The sequence below is a fragment of the Hippopotamus amphibius genome, chromosome 4 (assembly GCF_030028045.1).
Source record: "Hippopotamus amphibius kiboko isolate mHipAmp2 chromosome 4, mHipAmp2.hap2, whole genome shotgun sequence".
Lineage (NCBI taxonomy): Eukaryota > Metazoa > Chordata > Mammalia > Artiodactyla > Hippopotamidae > Hippopotamus > Hippopotamus amphibius.
The window spans coordinates 14812038-14830907 of record NC_080189.1 but is presented as its reverse complement, the minus strand read 5'-3'; the positions used below and the strand labels follow the sequence as shown (position 1 = coordinate 14830907).

The 18870-nt window shown below is 51.6% G+C and overlaps 1 protein-coding gene and 1 non-coding gene across 3 annotated transcripts in view; both read left to right on the top strand.

The window, feature by feature from the left end:
- TBXAS1 (thromboxane A synthase 1) overlaps positions 1–18870 on the top strand; it is a 160223-nt gene that overhangs the window by 130479 nt on the left and 10874 nt on the right. The window lies entirely within an intron of this gene.
- Positions 7443–7515, top strand: TRNAE-UUC (transfer RNA glutamic acid (anticodon UUC)). Its single transcript has one exon. It is a non-coding gene; the product is annotated as a tRNA-Glu (tRNA).

The following is an 18870-nucleotide window of genomic DNA, read 5'->3' as shown; positions in this document are numbered from 1 at the left end:
ATTTTGCTTTTGTTTCAAATCTTCACATTATCCGCACCACATGGATCATTTCAGAAACCCTAGGTGGACACATGTGCCCTCCAAGTGTTCCTCCTCACCCTGCCGCCAGGCCTCTACGCCACCCAGGGTCTCGGCATCTACTCCGCTCGGCAAAGAGGGCCCCTCCCCTCCCACTCCCGGGTCCCTCACTGCGTGGTTCCTCTGAGTCTGTCCGAGTCTCCGCCTCACTTTCAGCTCAGAACTTTTCTGACCTTTTCTTCCGACAAAACTCACTCTTTCAACATCCCAGTTGCCAAGACACTATTTTCTGATAGGGACCAACAAAATGATTAAATTACTGAATCTGAGGACTTGGAAGGATTTCAGAGATCGCTGGTTGATCCCAGCAACCAAGGTTGGAATGCCCTTTCCCAGGCCCTGCTGGAGACTGACCCTCCAGCCGCTCGCTCCAGGAAGGGAGGCTCACCTCTTGCATTTCACGTGGCTGGACCAGACCGTTTATCCATTAATCTATTTCCCCATAGTTTCTACCCACAGCTCCAAACTTTGGGGCCACATAAAATAACCTTTTAAAAAGTTGGAGGCTACAGGCCCTCTGGCTTCTGCAGTGTCTCCCATGTGGCAAGGTTTCAAGTCCCCCGCCCATGCAAGGCCCCCTCCAGCCTGACAGACTGTGTCCCTCTACAGGGTGACATACCAAGAGTGGCGGGCCAAGCCCAGGTGTGGGCGGACGGTGTGGAGGACAGCATGGCAGCTGCTTCCGTGAGCGGTGCCTCCCAAATAACTCACTATCCAGTTATCTCCCCTGAATTTATCAAAATCTATTTCAATTATCGTAATCCTATAGAGTAGTAAGTCCTATGAGTTTAAAATATATTGGATGAAAAAGGTAATTCCTCTTGTTTGCTCCAAAAATTAACTCCTTCAAGTATTCTGAAGCATGGCAAACAATTTCATATTTTACCCTCCTCGAATCTTTTCTTCAAAACTCTTAGCTCTGTTGTGGTTTTACATTTATTGATGGGATTGATGTCTTCCACACTGGGCTGCAAACTCCACTTAGGGAGGGACCCCCTATAGCAGCCCCGATGTCAGCACATGACCTGGGGTGCCCTGGAGACCCTGAGGAATGAGTGGAGGTATCACTCCTCAATAGGCTCTGATTGTTTTTTAAATTTCTATTTATTTTTTGGCTGCGTTGGGTCTCCATTGCTGTGCATGGGCTTTCTCTAGTTGCAGCGAGCAGGGGCTACTCTTTGTTGTGGCGCTCGGGCTTCTCAACGGCAGTGGCTTCTCTTGTTGCAGAGCACGGGCTCTAGGCGCGTGGGCTTCAGTAGTTGCGGTGCATGGGCTCAGTAGTTGTGGCACGCAGACTCAGTAGTTGTGGCACATGAACTTAGTTGCTCCACGGCATGTGGGATCTTTCCGGACCAGAGATTGAACCCACGTCCTCTGCATTGGGAGGCGGATTCTTAACCACTGTGCCACCAGGGAAGTCCCTAGACTCTGATTAACTCCATCGCCTTCTGTGTTGTGCCAGATGATCGGGATCCTAGACCTGAGGCCCCAGGCTGGGGCAGCACCCAGAACCCAGTCCTGGTCTCACGTGGGGGCTGGTCTCCAGGGGTGGCGTGAGACCCGAGCGGGCATTCTAGGAGCATCGTCAGGGAGAAACCAAGTCAAAGAGCTGGTCAGGCTTAGCAGAGAAGCAGTCAGTCCAAACCGAGGGGCGGAAAGGACCCAGGGAGGCCAGGATGGACCTGGGGAGGCCATATGATGCTACAGCTGCAGCAGCAACAAGCTCTGCCCAAGGCCTGTGTGGCCCAGGCAGTGTTAAGTGCTGTCCACGAACCACAACGTGATGGAGGAGGATTCGCACCGTCCCCATTTTACTGGGTGAGAAACTGAGGCTGACAGCTAAGCTGGCCACCGCCGCACAGCTGGTAAATGGTGAGACAGCAGCTCAAACGTGGGCAGTATGACTCCTATGTGCTTTTCAGCACTGTGCGACCTTGGCTCCCAGGATGGAAGTTTGAAGTGGGAAGCAGGGGGAAGACGCTGGAAAAATTCCTCAGGCTCTCTGCACAGAGCCAGACTTTCTACCGTGTTCCAGAAGCTGCACGCTTGGGCAGGGAGTGCCCCTGGAGGTTAAATGTACAGCCCTGAGCTAATACTCAGCCTGTATCTTGCAGGGCTTCCCTTGGGGATAGCACAGGGTCCCCGGTGAACCCAGGGTGAACCGCTACGAATTACAATGCAAGAGGAAGTTTCCCTTCCCCTGTGCTTTCCATGGCAGAGCCCAGAGGCCTGGGGGAACCAGAACCTGGGTCTCACTTCCACCCGCCAATGGAGACTAGAGTTTCAAATCCGCACACACTGAGTAAGAGGCCACGGACATCAGCCCAGAAGGCTGACCAACGGTTCTGATGACCCAGGCCAGAGACTAGATGCATCTTCTTTTGACTGTGTTGCACTCTTTTCAATTTATCTGGCTGTTATTCTTACAGCAACCCTCAGGACCGAAGGCTCCTTACCTGGCTACATACATATAAAGCCTCACACTGTGTTTCCCGGCTTCACTCGCCATAAATCAGTTTTCAGGGCCTCTGAGCCTAAAACAGTCACCTAATTATAAAACACATGTTTGATTATAACACGATCCTGCCACTAAGATTACTCATCAGCAAGGTAACCCACAGGGATATTAAGAGATTTCTGAAATGAGTTCCAGGCGTTTTTTACTTTAAATCCGTATCATTGTTGCCCTATTTTTAATTTATCTTTTTAAAAAGCCACAGGGAAAGCAAGTAATCTGGGGGTCCCAAAGATAGGAGCGGTTGACCAGGCCACCCTTGCCTTGACCTAAAAGATTCTGTGGGTCACAGGCCCTCTTGGAGCTCAGAGGGCAGTGGCACTCATAAAGGAAGGGTATTTTTCATCAGGCAGATTTTCACAATTTTACAAAATTCAACTCCCAAACCAGAAATCCAACCCTACCTACCATTAGTCTAAGTTTCTGGAAAGGACTCTTCTTCACAGGGGCGGTGCTCATGGCATCCTGTGCGCTGGACCAAGCAAACAGATATCAGCACGCTTTCTGGGGCAGGCGATGGCTCCTTGTGGGGTTAACGAGCCTTGAGACGATCCCGAGGGTGCCCCTCCTTTTGCTGGAGTTTAAGTCCATTCCTCCTGCCAAGTCCTTAGCAGAAATTAAGAACAGCTGGGCACCGTGGTATTTTCAGTAAACCTTGCAAATATACTCACTGGTCGACCAGGACCCTCAGGGGTGGCCCCCTTTGGCCCGTTGTTCTTTGGGAAGAATTCAGAGCCAGCTGGGGGCAGCGAGAGAAGGAGGGTCAGCAGCCTGGGCTGGGGGGCCACCACCCCAAGTTCAACGCCAAAGACTATAGGGCAGAGCAGGGGCTGCCCGTGGGCCGGGTGCCTCCCCAGATGCTCAGGGACGTTAAAGGTCAAGGCCAAGGAGAACAGTAAGGCAGAGACTCTCCATATCTAACACAGCAGAGCGGGTGCCGCAGAATCCTCCGCGGCTTCCTCTCCCGTCCTGGGAGCTGCGGGGTGAGACTGGCCCCGGGCAGCCGGAGCACCCTGCCGGCCCCCGGGGGGACCGTGAGGTCTCTGCGTGGCCCCCTCCCCATCTCCCTGGCCTGGGTTTAGGGACATTCAGGATGCAGCCAGGTCCTCCCACTTCCTGAATTCTCACAGCCCGCCCCCCACGCGCACCTGCCTGGGTTTACGTCCCACCTCATGAAGCATCCTGTTCCCTGGCCGCTCCTACTCCTCCCCGCATGCCTTGCTGAATGAGGAAGGGAAAAGCCCTCCTTTCCTGTTTGTCTTTACTTGGCCTTGTCACGGCCTCTGGAATTGAGCAGACAGGTCCTTCAGTGGACCCTAGGAGCCCCTGTTTCTGCCAGGCTCCACGCTCTCTCTGCCTCCTGACCTTACGCGCAAACCCTTCGGAGCCTCCGTTTTTCTCATCCATAAAATAAAAACTCAGTGAGATGATCCGGTGAAACTCGCCCCGGGCCTACCCCACAGAACTGGGTCAGTGATACTCAGTGTAGCCGCGGACCGTTCCCTGCCTATATAGCTGGCAGGGGTTCTGCTCTCTGCCCCTCCCCCCAGGCTGGGCTCCCTCTCCCTCCCCAACCTTGTCCCCACATCTCCCTGTACCCACTTCCCTGCCCCTCACTCAGGGCCTTGGCTCTGGGGGAGACAGACCAGCTGCAAGGGCAGCAGCTGGCGTCCGGGGACGCAGGGCTGTGCTCTGTCCCAGCAGGCCCCTCCTCTCTCATAAACACACACACGGGTCCGGCATTTACAGGCAGACACACCCGCTCCCGCATGGGAGCCGCCAGCAGCCTGGGCCTCCTGGTGACAGTGGCAGCCTTGAGATGACGGAGCTGGAGGCGGCAGCCGGCCTCCCAGACCCGTACCCTGCGTGGCGGCACACGGTCCTCACGTCCTCCGGGGAGCCCAGCCTCCTTTATCTGCTGGGAGGTCATCCCACCACCTCTGGTCCTGACCCCTGAGGCTGCAGGGCTGCGAGACTCTTGGCCATGAGCTCCTGGGGGCCCATCTGCCATCCCCCCGTCATGGGCGGGAAGCAGGGCCTCGTAAACAGGCCTTGCCCAGCTCAGCCATGCCCATCCTCTCAGGGCTGCGTCTCTGTCCCCCAGGTGCCCGAGATTGCCTCCCTACTGCCACAAGTGTCCCCACCCGGTCCGTGCTATGGTCTTGGCGCCAGGCTCTCCGCACTTTTGATCCTGCAAAGATCCCTCCAGTCAGCGGGTCCTGCCTCCCTTGGTGTGTCCTGGTGTGACGCTGTCACCTCTGGCACCTGGAGGCACCCCAGTCTGTCCCCACCTTAAGGTTAAGTCCCTTTGAGAAGCCTCACTGCTGTTCAAGGGGAAATGCAGTCAGGCTGTGAGGCTGAGAGAGGCCTCTGACACAAGCAGCAGACACGGAAGACAAAAGAAACAAACGATTCCTTAAGATCCCTGGCCAAAACAAATTGCCGTAATTAACACGTGCCACGACAACCATCTACGGGCTGAGCCGTGGTTGGCGTCAGGCAGAGGCATAAACCGCAGAGAGCACGCATTCCAATAAAACGGCGATAAATGGTGCGGCTGTGATGAAACTCATTTCAATTTTGTTCCAAAACCTTGTTTAAGTGCTTTTATTGTTTCTGTGTGAAAGAACACAAAGGCCTTTGGAAAACTGCTTCAGCATAAGCCTCACCTTCCCTGGAAAGCCTTTCCAATGCCCCCAACCCCCACCCCGGGCAGGTTCCGTGGCCCCCACAACGGCCCCTCCAAGCTCCCAGGGCGGCCACGCTTCCCTCCATCAGAGCCTGGGCACTGGGGTGTCCCCTGGGCTTCTCTGCCTCTGGGGACCAAACACTGCCCATCTCCACCCCACCTCTAGGACCATGCTGAGTACACAGCAGGCACTAGGTGATGGTCAGTCCAGCAGAATGATTGCCAGGGCATGGAAGGGACAGTTTGCAAACATCAAGGGGACCCCAGGGGTTGCTCAGGGGACAACTGTAGGACAGGGGAAATTCTTGAATAGAATGGATCTTATTAGAACGCTCCCTAAATACTAAATATAAAAGCATAAAGATAGGCACACATTAAACAGAATCTTTTTTCATGGGAGGGAGCCTAGGGAGTAGTGACTTGCCCTCATGTGGCCACAGTCACACTTTTGGGATTTGTTCCACATTAAAAGAGCCCAACAGCAGAGGTAAGAAAACGCAAAACAGATAACAAACATTAGGCCCAGGGTGGGGACTGGGTGGGAGCCCCTCCGGGCTGGGCGGCTCTGTCCAGATGAGCAGCTGCCTGCCTGCGGGACGCTCCTAACTGAAGCCTTCGTTGGACGCATTGGAGGGGAGGAGAGGGGCTTGGGCTGGGAACACTCTGCCTCCCATTCCAGGAGACACTCCCCATTCCATGAGGGACGGAGCGTGTGGGTCTCATTTCAGGGAAGCCTCCCTGTGACCTTCTCTCCCTCCCTGCAGGCTTGGTGGGGCACAGGAGGGAAGGAGGGTGGCGTGGAGAGGCCGTTATGCCCCCCACGCCCACCCTGCTGAGGTGAGCCCCCCACATCTGCAATATGATGAGAAGGGGAGGATCTGCCAGGCCCCTCCTGAGAGGCCCAAGCCAGGGACCACCTGCAAGCCAGCTGGCAGGAGCCTGGCTGTCTGGCCTCGACAGCCCCCCTTTACCTGGGGCCCCAGCCTGCACCCAGCAGACCAGAGGCTGAGGCACGAATGCCACATCTCAGCTGCTTTGAACAGCGATCAGCTAGCAAGGCTCTGAGGCACATGCCATCTGTGACTTAGTACGTCTCCTCCCACCCCCAATTTAATTTAAAGGGGTAAAAAAAATTCCTTCCCAAGAACCTCATTTTTATTTATCCAAACCCACTCCTCCAGCTCCTGGGGAAAGAGAGGGATGCTTTTTTGTGTACCCGGGCTCACAACAGTGGAGAAACTCGTGTTAGCTATTATCTGGGGCCCATTTTTATTCACTCTGCCCATTTTTATTCATTCTTGGCAAGGAAGCCTTTTCACTAAAAGCCACTATAGGTGCAGGAAAGGGGAGAAGGCTAAAAGCGCCGCAGGTGGTGACGAGGTGGTAGCAGGTGGCCCTCAGACAAATCCCAGCTCTCCCGGTGCCTGGCTGTGTGGCCTTGGGCTAGCCACTTGAGCTCCAGAAACCCCGTCTCCTCCTGTACAAAGTGGGATCTTGTGAGGAGGAGATGAGATGACAGGGAGGCGCTCAGCTGGTGTCTCGGCAGAAGGAAGAGTTGAGGGGGGTTTCCAAGGACCAGCCGCAGCTCAGCGGTCGCCCCAGCTGCATCTTCTAGAGTTTATCTTCCAGTTTCTTCTAGCCTCCTCTGATGACAGGAGTGCGGACTTCTCACCATCTCCCCCAAAGCGGCCCCAGCTAAATTCTTAATTCTCATCGGCACAACGGTTTCCATCTCTCCTGAGATGACCCCAGGCTCACAGCTAACGCTCACAGGGTCACTCATGTCAGACAGCAGAAGAGTTACAAACTTGCTTCCTAAGACACCCCCTGTATGGCGCGTACAAGGAATCCTCGCTACAACCCCCCAGGTGCGGTTTCTCCCCATTTTACAGCTGAGCAAACTGAACGTCGGCATGGCTTAATAATTTGCCCACTGTCTTCCAGCTAGATCTGATGAATTCCACGTCTCCACTCTTCCTTTTTACAATTCTGCCTGCTGGTCATGAAATTCAAAATCTCAGGAGTTAATTATTTAAAAAACAGTAAATTGCTCTTTAGACTTTTTTTGGAACTTCAAAACTTACTCTTAACTAGGGTTGGGTTTATTTTAAAGCTGAGCTGGTTTAATGGATTTTCTAAAGAGTAAGAAGTGAGGGGACGTCCCTGGTGGTCCAGTGGTTAGGACTCTGCACTTTCACTGCCAAGGGCCCAGGTTCAATCCCTGGTCAGGGAATTAAGATTTCACAAGCCACGTGGCATGGTCAAAAAAAAAAGAGAAATAAGTGAGAATTTCTGCGAGGGCAAAAGGGAGGGCAGGTCACCTCACCTCTCTGGGCTGTGGCTGTTCAGCGAAACAATGGGAAGGTTGAACTCACATCCCTGCTGAGTCTCTGCTCTTTTCTCCCAGTCACGTGCCAGTTGAGAGCACTGGGCAACTCTCCTTTCCCCTAAACTGGCCAAAAGCTGTACCTCACTTACCGCATTTCTTCCAATCTGGTACCAGAGGCCACTGGATAGCATTCTTGAGAAAGGAGATTTTTTTCTATTTCTCTTCTTCTTTTTTTTTTTTTTTTAGCTCAGGCCTAGCCCTCCCCACTTACATTCTGAGCTGTGAAAATGGACTGAGCAGGCAACAGAGAATTTAAAATGAGCTGGGGAAAAAAAAAATCCTGCTACAATAAATCGCATCACAGTGGCGATCTCTATCTAACCAGAAAATTCTCAGCCCAGACAATGGCTCATTTATTTCCAACAATATTCAATGCAACAGAATTCCAGGCCAACAAAAGGATTTCTACAGGTTCTTGGAGTTGGTTGCAAAGGGGTTTAACCTACATAGAAAAGAGAGCTGTTCAATTATAGATTCCCAGGCGTGAGGGAGACCTTTGTAAATAAATTGTAAGGTGGTCTGCTGAAAATGTGGCTTCTTCCCCGGGGAGCATCTCACCTCCTGACAGTGTGAGGCAGAAGCACCAGGCCCTGCCTGGGGAGGGCTTTCGGGTGAACATCTGGGTCTAGATGGCAGCTGGCGGGACGCTGAGCAGAGCCTGCTACCCAAGGACACGGCCCCCTCTCCCAGGCCCTCAGATGATACGTTTTATAAACATCCAGGCAGGCAGCCTCTCAAGACTCCTGGGCTTTACAAATACATTTCAGATTCCATGGTCAGCGAGACCGCGTTCTGAGCATGGGTGGGAGAGAGGCGGCAGGCAATAGGAGGACAGGGAGCGGCCTGGAAGCAGCCTTCTAAATTTAACACGCAGTTGCTTTTAGGCCAAGTGGATGAAAAATAAATTCCAGTGCTTAAAGCTCTTATCTTTGTTTACCATTTCCCCAAATAGTAAGTGACCTGGGCTTTGGCTTCTAGACTGAATTATCAACCAAGATGCACACTGGAACGAGGGATGGGATGCTGGGGGGCTGGGCCAGGGGGACAAGCAGAGCAGGCTGACTCCTCTCCACCTTCACGTGACATCTCCTCGGCCTGGCAGAGTGACCAGGATCTGAGGTCACGGGCCGGCCCTGGGCGGGCGAGGTGGAAGGCGCCGTGGAGTCACCCAGCTCCTATTGATGAGGGATCCGTAAGCCTACAGCGGCCTTTTCAGATGCTCAGTGACAGCTTTTGAACCTCTCCAGCTGGCATGGGGCTTGCCAGCTTTTTTGTTAAGTTCTAGTCATTTGAAAATTCTTCTGTATGTTGAGTCAAAATCTCTCTCTGGGACTTCCTGTTGGGCCTGATTCGAGCCCCAGTGACTACAGGAGCAGCACATCCTGTCCCTCTGTCACATGCCTGCCACTCAGACAGGTGACAACGCCCTCATTTCTCCCCTTGGTTTGCTCTGTTCTCCTGAATTTGTTCAGTGTGCCTCACAGAAGGGTCAGTCCCCCTCCACTCCCTCTGGCTCCCTCCCTCTCTCCCTGCCCATCCCCTGACCGCAGGGATGCTGGCTTTGGCCTCACCTCCCTCCCCCAGCCGACTGAGGCAATGGCCTTTCCAGCCCCTCTGCCCCCTTCCCCTGCGCAGTCTTCATGGTTCAGACCTCAGCACCGTGCTTTCCGCCCCCCCCCCCACCTCCATCCCAGATGACTCGTGCATCTCTGGGCTGAACTGGACACCATCTCCTGCTGGGGCCCCCAACACAGCCCTGCCAAAGCCGAGCTCCTCCTACAGGAGGCAGCCCCACCCAGGTCGGTCCTGTTTCCCTCTTTCTTTCAGTCCTCAGCAATGAAACCTGGGAATCACACTTATCTCTTTGTTCCCTGACCCCTTATATCCAGACATTCACCTTCCCCGGCCAGTCTTCCTTTATACCAATGACTCTGGATGCAGAGAATTACCTTGGGAGCTTTTAGAACCATACTAACTCCGGTGCCCAGTCCAGACCAATTAAAATGGAATATTTCTAAGTGCGGCCTGGCATCGGCAGGGAGCGGCCGACAGGGAGAATCGCTGCTTACACTGCACCCCTCTTTCTACCCCCTTTCCCGTTCTGACAGCTGACACGGTCCTCAGAGCTCATCACTGTTGCCTGGACTCCTGCCCTCGTTGCCTGTTTTATTGCCCCGCCCCCCTAACGCTTCCAAATATCCCTCCATGTCAATATCAGATCACAGAATACCATGTTCAGCATGTCACCTCTACTCATCAAAAACCTTCAGTGGCTCCCTCTTGCCAAAATAACAAACCTTTGAACAAGTAAGTGGTTTCCCGAACACATACGTTGTAGGTATGGGACTGGATCTTATCTGCTCTTGCCCTCTCTTCCCCACCCCCAACACTTGACGTCTAAGCACCTGTCAGGTACTCGATGTCTGTCTGAGGAGAGAGTGAACAAAAAATATTTCTCTGCAAAGTAGTGCCATACACTTTCCCCCCAGTGCAAAGGAAGTGGGCTGGGTGCTTTAGCTATTGATTACGTAGGGGCTTACTTCTTTAAACATCACATGTAATCAACTGTGGACAGTCCATGCTACTGCAGAGAACCGAATCCTAAATATTACAAAACAGTAGATCATTCAAAACCTCGAATCCAGTTGATTGGGGAGTGTGTTTTATGCTTATGAGGGCTTGTGTCTGATAATTGAGACAGTTTTAAAATTAGGTCATTAGATGTGTCTTATTTGTTCCTACCCCCCTACCCCCCAAACAAACTGTAGGAATAAATAACTCAGCTCCCAAAATAATATGCTATTTTTTCTCTCAACCCTTTCTGGAAATAGAGATAGTGGTTACATTCCAGCATGCTGCAGGGGGCAGGCAGAGAGATGCAGGGAGGAACCCACGGTGACAGGAAATAGAGGTGACGGGGGTGTCAACACGCTGCCTCTCGACTGATTCACCGTTAACATTTAGGCAGTACGCACAGCCAGCTTGTGAACTGTCACAGCGTCTACTAAAGCTGACCGCACACATGCCCTGTGACCCAGCAATTGCACTCCTAGGTACACACGCACCAGAAACGTGACTCACGTTCACCAACAGCCACATACAAGGATGTCCCGCTTTATTCACGATGGCCCCCAGACTGGGGACGCCGCAAATGTCCATCCACAGCTGGAAGGATGAATGGATGTGGAGCGGACACCCTGCAACGCCACACCACACCACCGATGAGCCTCAAAGACGCACCAGTGAACATGAGAAAGCAGGCACAGACGCCGACGCAATGAATGTCCCCTTTACCTAAAGCTTTTAGAAAGGCAAGATAACCTCTCGTGTTAGAGGCCAGGATAGCGGTTGCCCTCGGGGGGCTGTGGCTGGAAGGGGTCGCGGGCGCACGTGGGAGGGCTGGAAAGGTTTTGCGTTTTGATCTGGGTGCCGGTGACACAGACAGGTGTGCTTACTTTGTGAACATTCACCAAGCGCTACACTTTTGTTTGTGTTATATTTTCTGTGTGCATGTTACTCTTCCAGAAAAACGTACAAAGGCCAATAAGAGAGGCAGGAAGGGAGGGTAGAGGGAGGATAAGAGAGAGAGGGAGGGTGGTCTAGGCAGCAATGCATGATGGAAAATCCTTGGAATCTGAAGATCAGCGTTTAGTTCTGGCTCTGCCATGTGCTGGCTGTGTGACCTTGGACAAGCCACTAACCTCTCTGAGTCTGTTATTTTTCATCTACAAAATAGGCAACAAAAATGCCCTATCTGCTTTCTAGTGCAGTTGTGAAGACCGAATGATTTAAGGGATGTAAAAATCCTTCCAAAGGCAGTACAGTACTGCAGGAGAAGTACCATTATTATCCTAGATGTCTGCAGACAGGAATTCCTGCAGAAGGTCAGCACCATCAGTAAGGCTGAACCCAGGGCCGTGGCAGGGAGGGCCGACACCATGGGAGTGTGTGGGTGTGTGTGTGAATGTGTAGGTGTGTGAGTGTTTGGGGGGGGGGGGGGGTGTGGGCACAGCCAGGCTGGTTTATGTTCTTTCATTACATCTCCTCACCTAATCCCTTAATGGCCTGGGCCTCAGAGTCCAAGAGCACCTGGAATAATCCCTGTGTTTACGTGTGATGGGCTCTGTCTCATCCTTTCAGAGTGTTATAGATAGATGCCGTACACTCTCTCCTAATTACCTCTTCTGAGGTAGGGATGCATGTCTACATCAAATCTGCCACATTCTTCAGACGGGCACGCAGGACTGTCTGGGCATTGGCTAGGCAAGCCAGCCACGTTGAAAGAAAGGACCCCTCCCTCCACGCCATCCCTCTCAAAACCTCCCACCCCACCCCCATCCCCCATTGCTTCTTGCTCCAGGCTGGAAACGGCTCACTCAGAACGTCTATGGATGTCAAAGCTGAAGAGTCAGAGCTGGAAGGGCGCTAGCACCCCAGGCCCAGGCTCAGCGCTCAGCTTGGAGACTGGCTGCCGGGAGACTAGGGGCTTTTCTCCTGGATCGGTGGGCAAAAGGGCAAAGTGAGAGTTGCCAGGTTTTCCACAGTCGTTTCATCTTAGAGTCCATGTTCCCTGGAGAGTGAGTGTGAGTGGAACCTCAATTCTTCCTGTGGCTTTCCTGCCCCCACTGTCCCTCAGCTGGAACCCCAAGTCTCACGGGACGGCAGGCTCCCAGATTCTAGCGGGTGGGCCGTGGCTGGGACCCCGCCCACTGTCTGCAATACCAAGTCCAGCGCGTGCAGGGGAGCACTTAGCAATGCTACCTGATGCTGCTGATGCCACTACTTCTGGGAAGAACAAAACTGAGGCCGCCCCCACTTCTATTTCCTTTAGGAAAATAAGAAAGCATTAATTTTTCTATTAGGTCCCTAAAACTTCAGGAAAAATCTTTTTGAAAGCAATGAAAGCATTTTCACTTTCTTTTTCTCATTTATACTCCACATCATATCAACACACACCCAGTGTGTGTGAAGTGTATGTGTAGGTGTGAGTGACTCAGGGTGTGTGTGTGTGTAACTTGCAGAGAAAATGTCACACAAAATCCAAATGTAGCAAAGCAAGATTAATAGGCAAGGGTGATATTTCCTACTTGTAAGTATTTATCAATAGATTTTTCCACAGAGTTCCCTTAACCATCAGATTTAGCTACTGCATTTAAATATTGGTTTACAGAGCCTAAACCAAATGATAGAAAGACTAAGAGACCAAGAAACTTAGAAATAAAATTAGCAGCTACTGCCCATTGAAAAATCAAATGCAGATGAAAAAGTCTCCCTGAAAATTAAAGGACTCTGGATTGAGAATGTAAACCACAAGGCAAAGATTCCATTTGCTTTTTCAGTTTCTATTTTTCCCAATATTTAAGATTTAACCACTATTTCCAAATATTAAATATCAGTAAATATTTAATATTTATTCTCAACTGTCTAAGAGCACAGTTACTTGTTTTACAGAACCGGTCCCAGCTGAAGTGAATTCTACAGGATTGTAGAATTGCTTTCCTCCCTGACACATCCTTACAGGGTAGTTTAACACGTAGAACAGAGGGCCTCATGATGAAACGTGTTCCCTGCCTCCAAATATGTTTAAACAGAAGTCTTGTCTGCTTATTTGGTACCTTAGTTTCCTTTCTTTCACCTTTAGTATCTCGTTGGCTCTGCCCCCAAGAGATGGGTGGGGAAACATCACGACCTGGAACTTAGAGACCGGGTGACCTGTTGATGTTGCCTTGGTGACTGGCCCAAGGCCAGAGCCGCTGGACAATGGAGCCAGGGCAGCATCCCTGGCGGGAGCTGGTGACCACCCCGAGGCCTGGCCCAGGTCAGGGGAGAGGCTGCAGGGGTATCCTCATTGCGGGAGAGGCAGGTTGATTTTAAGAGTCCTACCAATTCTCATTCTGGGTAACGTGGCCTCTGCTACAGGAGTGTGGGAGGACCCTTGGGGATCCAGTTTTCATTTTATCTTTTGGAAACTCAGACACTCAAAGTGCTCCCTGGCTTGAAAGTCTCTGCTCAGACCCCTGCCATAGTTTCCCAAGACTCCAGGCCAAGCAGACCCCCTCGGCCCTTACCAGCACGGACAGAGGGCCTGGCGTACCCAGGGCAACAGCACAGGGCCAGCTGGCACAAAGCTCAGCGCAGCTCCCAGCCTCCCGCCTGCAAGGATGTGGCTTCTATTTAAACATCTGGGGTGCGCTCACCAGCCTTTGTTCCAAGGAAAAGAACGTTCTTGACTAAGCTTCCCTTTCTTTCCTGTTTTCACTTCAAATCAGTTCCACTCCCACCCCCATTTTTAATGTGTTAGTTTTTCTAGACGGCAAAGAAAAATATGCAGCACCCACATAGCATACCCACCTTTTCCATTTTATTTCTTGACGGCCGCTTCCCTCACCACATACCACACCCGCTGCATCTCCTTCACAGCTGCCCAGGCCCAGGTCGCCCTGCACCAAGTTTCCTTCTGTCTTCTGCGCCTGGACCGCTGCTCTCCAGTGGTCCAGGTACAGAACAGTTCCTCTCCCACTCGGCTGGCCTGACACAACCATTTTTAATCCTTTCACACACCTCAGAGTCTTTACAGAGGCTGTTCCACACACTATTGTTATTTAAATTTCTATTTAGCACCTTAAGTTTTTATGAAGGAAAGCTTTAACCTATACAAATTAGAAGAATAGTTGAAAATCTGTGTACCCATCACTCAGCTTCAACAAGTGTCGACTATGGCCACTCTGGTTTCCCCGCCCTCCCTTGATGCCATTTTTTTAAAAATCCCACACATCGTCTACATGTCCTCTGTAAACATTTCGGTATATATCTCTAAAAGAAAAGGACTCTTTTCTAAAACATGGCCACCATACCCTCTTTACACTAAAAACCAAATGAACCATACTTTCCTAAGTGTATCAAATATCCACTCAGGCTCCAAGGTCCCCTGATTGAGTCATCATTTTGTTTTTAGATTGGTTTGTTTGAACCAGCACCCAAACAGGCACACCTACTTTTCACTGGCGTTTCTTATCCACCATAAATATCCCCATTTAGACATCACTTCCTCCAGGCAGCCTCCCCATCCCAAAGGCCGGGATGTGTGTCCCCATCTGCTCTCCCACAGCACCTGTGCTCACCACTCTGTAACCTGCACCCCTGGTTTGCATCCTGAGATGGACTGTAACCTATCCAAGAACACGTTCCAGGCCTAGCACAGTGCCTGGTCAACAGCAGGCGCCAATTCTGTGCGGAATGGATAAGTAATAAATGAGTTCCCACACAGGACTGCTTCTCCTGTCCCCTCCAAGCCCCTTCTCTAATGCACCCCACGTTCAGCACAATGACTTGCTCGGAAGTCTGTCTCCCCACAGAGCAGAGACTTCTTCATTTTGAGATTCCCAGTGCCCAGCCCAGCCCCTGACACCAGTGGGTGTTCACCGAGGGGCTGGGTTTTCTACCCCAGTTTCTATCTGTGTGACTTTGAGCTCACAGCCTTTCCTCTCTGGGTCTCATGTTGCTCAGCTCTATGATGAAGAATTTGGATTCAAAACTTCCAAGGTCCTTTTGGATTCAGTCTGTGATTCTGAGTAAGGGCCCAGCTTCGCGGTTAGTCTCCATTTGCCATACACTTGCTGCCCTCTGCTGGCGGCACTGGTGCAGGACCCCTCTGTCCTGGGTTTTCCTGAAAGATCTGGCAAACACAGGTCCCCGCGGTGAACTGGCGTGTGAGAGGGTGGGGACTTGAATTGCCCTGCCTCACCTAGGTCTGGTTAAAACATTGAGGCCTATCCTTTCCCTAAAAATGTCAAAGTCTTCTGTGCCAAGCGGTCAACTGAACAGGTTCTGATACTAACGGGCCTAAAAGGAATGGCTTTAGAATTTGTTGGTTTTCTTTGGAAACTACCAGTCTGAGAATAAATAAATGAGTAAGGCAAAAAAATAAAGTGTTGATGTCCAACCAGATTCCAAGATTTGAGAAGCTGTGCATTGTTGAGCAGACATACACATTCTGTTCGTAACTATGGTTATTTAAACAATAAAATAAACATATTAAATTTTCAAAACAAAACAAAAACAAAAACAAACAAAAAAAACCCGTTGAGGTCTGAGCCTTCCCTGACCCCATCCATCCATGCCTCCAGAAAAGAGAATCACAGGGCAGGTCAGAGAGACAGAAAGACGTATGCAGTGGTCTCACCCCCTTGGCTGCACAGAACCAGTGCCCCGGCCCCACCTTAGGCCAACAATCAAACCCCCCCCCCGGGCGGCAGGGCTCAAGCATTCTTTTGTATTAAAAGCCACCTGGTCACTTCTAGCACTCGACCACGACGAGAACTGCGGCACCAACGCGCTGATGTTGATGTGTGTATCTTGAGCCCAAAGCTAAGAAGCCGTGGAAAGCTCATTCAGGGGAAAGAATAAACGAAGACGTGACTTTATAACACAGATTTCCCTTGGCGCTATCTTAAAAAGTTCTCTTTCAGATGCTGACAGCTCCCCAGCCAGACAGTTCTGTTTGAGGAACCAATACCATTGACTCATTAGGGATGCTATTCCCAGATCTGGTTTCTTTTTCTTTTTGAGATATGTGGATAGTTCTGTATTTTGGTGCACAGTAGCACTGTTTTGGTTTGGTTTTTTACATTTCTGGATTTGTTAAGATTCCTTTGGTTGCAGATAACAGAATTCAGCTGTCACTAAGTTAGGTCAAAACTGAGAACTTACTGGAAGAGTACTGAGACGCCACCCACAGGGCTACTTGCCAGGGGCAGATGGCAAACAGCACACCAGGAAACGGTCTCTGTCCTTTGCCTCTGCTTCTCTGAACATCTAATTCATTGTTTCTTTCTCACGGCGAACATGCTTTCTGCTCATTAATCCGCAAGGCAGAACATGGCCACCAACAGATCATGACTTACCTGTGTTCAGCTTCTGCCTGCTGGAGAAAAACTCCTTTTTCCTCTGTCTCAGGTCCAACTGTCCAGGCTGGTGCCCTCACATCAGAGGCCCGCTCTTGGGCCAATCAAACGTGGCCTGCAGAGCTGACTATTTTGTTGGACCTGATGCAAAATGAAAAAAGCAGGGGAAAGTGCCGTTAACAGTACATAGGAAGGTTCTTCCTTTCTTCTTTCATCTCTCAAATTATCACAGTGTTTTTTTTTCTCTATTTAATACCAGTCTAAGTAAAGAAAACTCTAAATTGTAAATTATTAGCATGAATTTTACCACTCATCTCTGGATCATGCAACAGCAGTTTTAAATATTAATATCAGAGAATTTAACATTCATGCAGAATCACTGAAATTACATCATTTGTATTTTGTGACTCATGGGCCAGAAGAGACAAACACAAACCAAACTATTAAAGAGTGGAAGGAGGATGAGAGGGTACACCAGGGGCTCGTCCTGTGGCCTGGGGGCACAGGATGGGCTGGGAGAGTCAGGCCCTCACCACTACCCAGGAGCTCTGCCCCCTCCTGCCAGCCACCAGGTCCATGCAGCCTAGGGCAGGGTCTAGGGAAGTTGAGCCAGGCAACCCCCTTCCCACAGGCCCAGCCCCCAAACCCACAGTAGGCTGTGACCCCCAAAGATCTTTAAACCTCTGTGCCAGGACACATGTGGTACCTGGACCAGGGGTGGGCAGAGGCCTGCCTGGCCCAACACACAGCCACGGTGCTGCCAGCCTGGGGCAGGGATGGCCAACACCATGCCCACCCCAAGATGCTTCAGGGTGAAGGCACCCCATCCCTACCCTCTGTGCCTGAGCCCAGGCCCCTGCTGCGGGAGAAGGGCAACAGTATTCAAAGGGCAAAGCAGAGACAGGGCGGCCAGCCTGGGCCCAGGCACCAGGGGCAGGAGAGCAAGCAGCTGGGAACCCATCCTTGGGAGGCAGCCAGGGTGGGACCACCCATGGGTGAGGCTCCAAGTCCCCAGAGCACATTCTGTCTTCCCCTCAGACTTTACCCCAAAAACACAAATTCAGAGCTTCCCTGGCGGTGCAGTGGTTAGGAGTCCGCCTGCCAATGCAGGGGACGCGGGTTCGAGCCCTGGTCGGGGAGGATCCCACATGCCGTGGAGTAACTGGGCCCGTGCATCATAACTACTGAAGCCAGCACGCCTAGAGCCCGTGCTCCACAACAAGAGAAGACACCGCAGTGAGAAGCCTGCACATCACAACCAGGAGTAGCCCCCGCTCACCTCAACTAGAGAAATTCCACATGCAAAGACCCAATGCAGCCAATTAATTTAAAAAAAAAAACACAGATTCAAAGATATAATGACTAGGAATCTGCAGATGGCAACCCCAGAGCATTAAACCCCAAGCACAGGGCCCATCTCATTGGTCACATGTTTATCAGGCCCCCCTGGTGGCCTGGGATGGAGGTGGATGTGTGGGGTCGGCGATAACCTTCTAAAGAAACAGTTCCCAGAGATGAAGATGGAGACTGTTGGAAAATCCAACTGTTTTCATTTTTGCCCTTCAAATTTGTCAACATTAGGTGCACATGTTCTCTACAACGTGACTCTTTACCCAGCAGTATTTGATGCACATCATTAATGACTGCATTATATCGAATGGCTACCCTCCAAGAGATTAGCTAAGATACTTACCACCGACTTCAAGACTCCGCATGTCCTGGCCCCATCACTCTCCCCCCGTCCCTGCTTCCCCTTCTCTGCCCCAGCCAGTTGGCCTTGTTGTCTTCCCCAAGCACACGAAGCACCTCCCAGCCAGGGCCTGTGCACCTGCTCCTGCCAGCTTGGGACTGAGGCAGCCTATTGGCCCCACCCCAGAGTTTCGGTCCTGTTCTGGCGCGTGGCGCAGCCCAAGGATATACATTTCTAAGGTGACCCTGATGCTGCCGGTCCAGGGAGCTCTCTCTCTTACAACCACTGGTTTAGATCCCATGCAGGGCGGCCGGGTGGCAGCTGCTGCAGGGCCTGCAGGGTGGACTTGCCCCAAGTGTTGCCCCCTGCTGTCCTGAGAGGGGAGGACGGAAGCAAGCGGACCTCCCAAATTGAAGCCTCCTCTGTGATTAGCGTTAACTGTTTTAAAAAGATGAGGTTATTACCTATGAAGCAGGTAACTTCACTCAAGCTCAGTAGGGAGCAGGGAGAGAGGACGAGAGGATTCGGGGGAAATCCTTCCCTGGGGAAACCAGCAGAGCATCCCATCCACATGGGCGCCTGCATCCAGCTTCTCCGCATCCCACC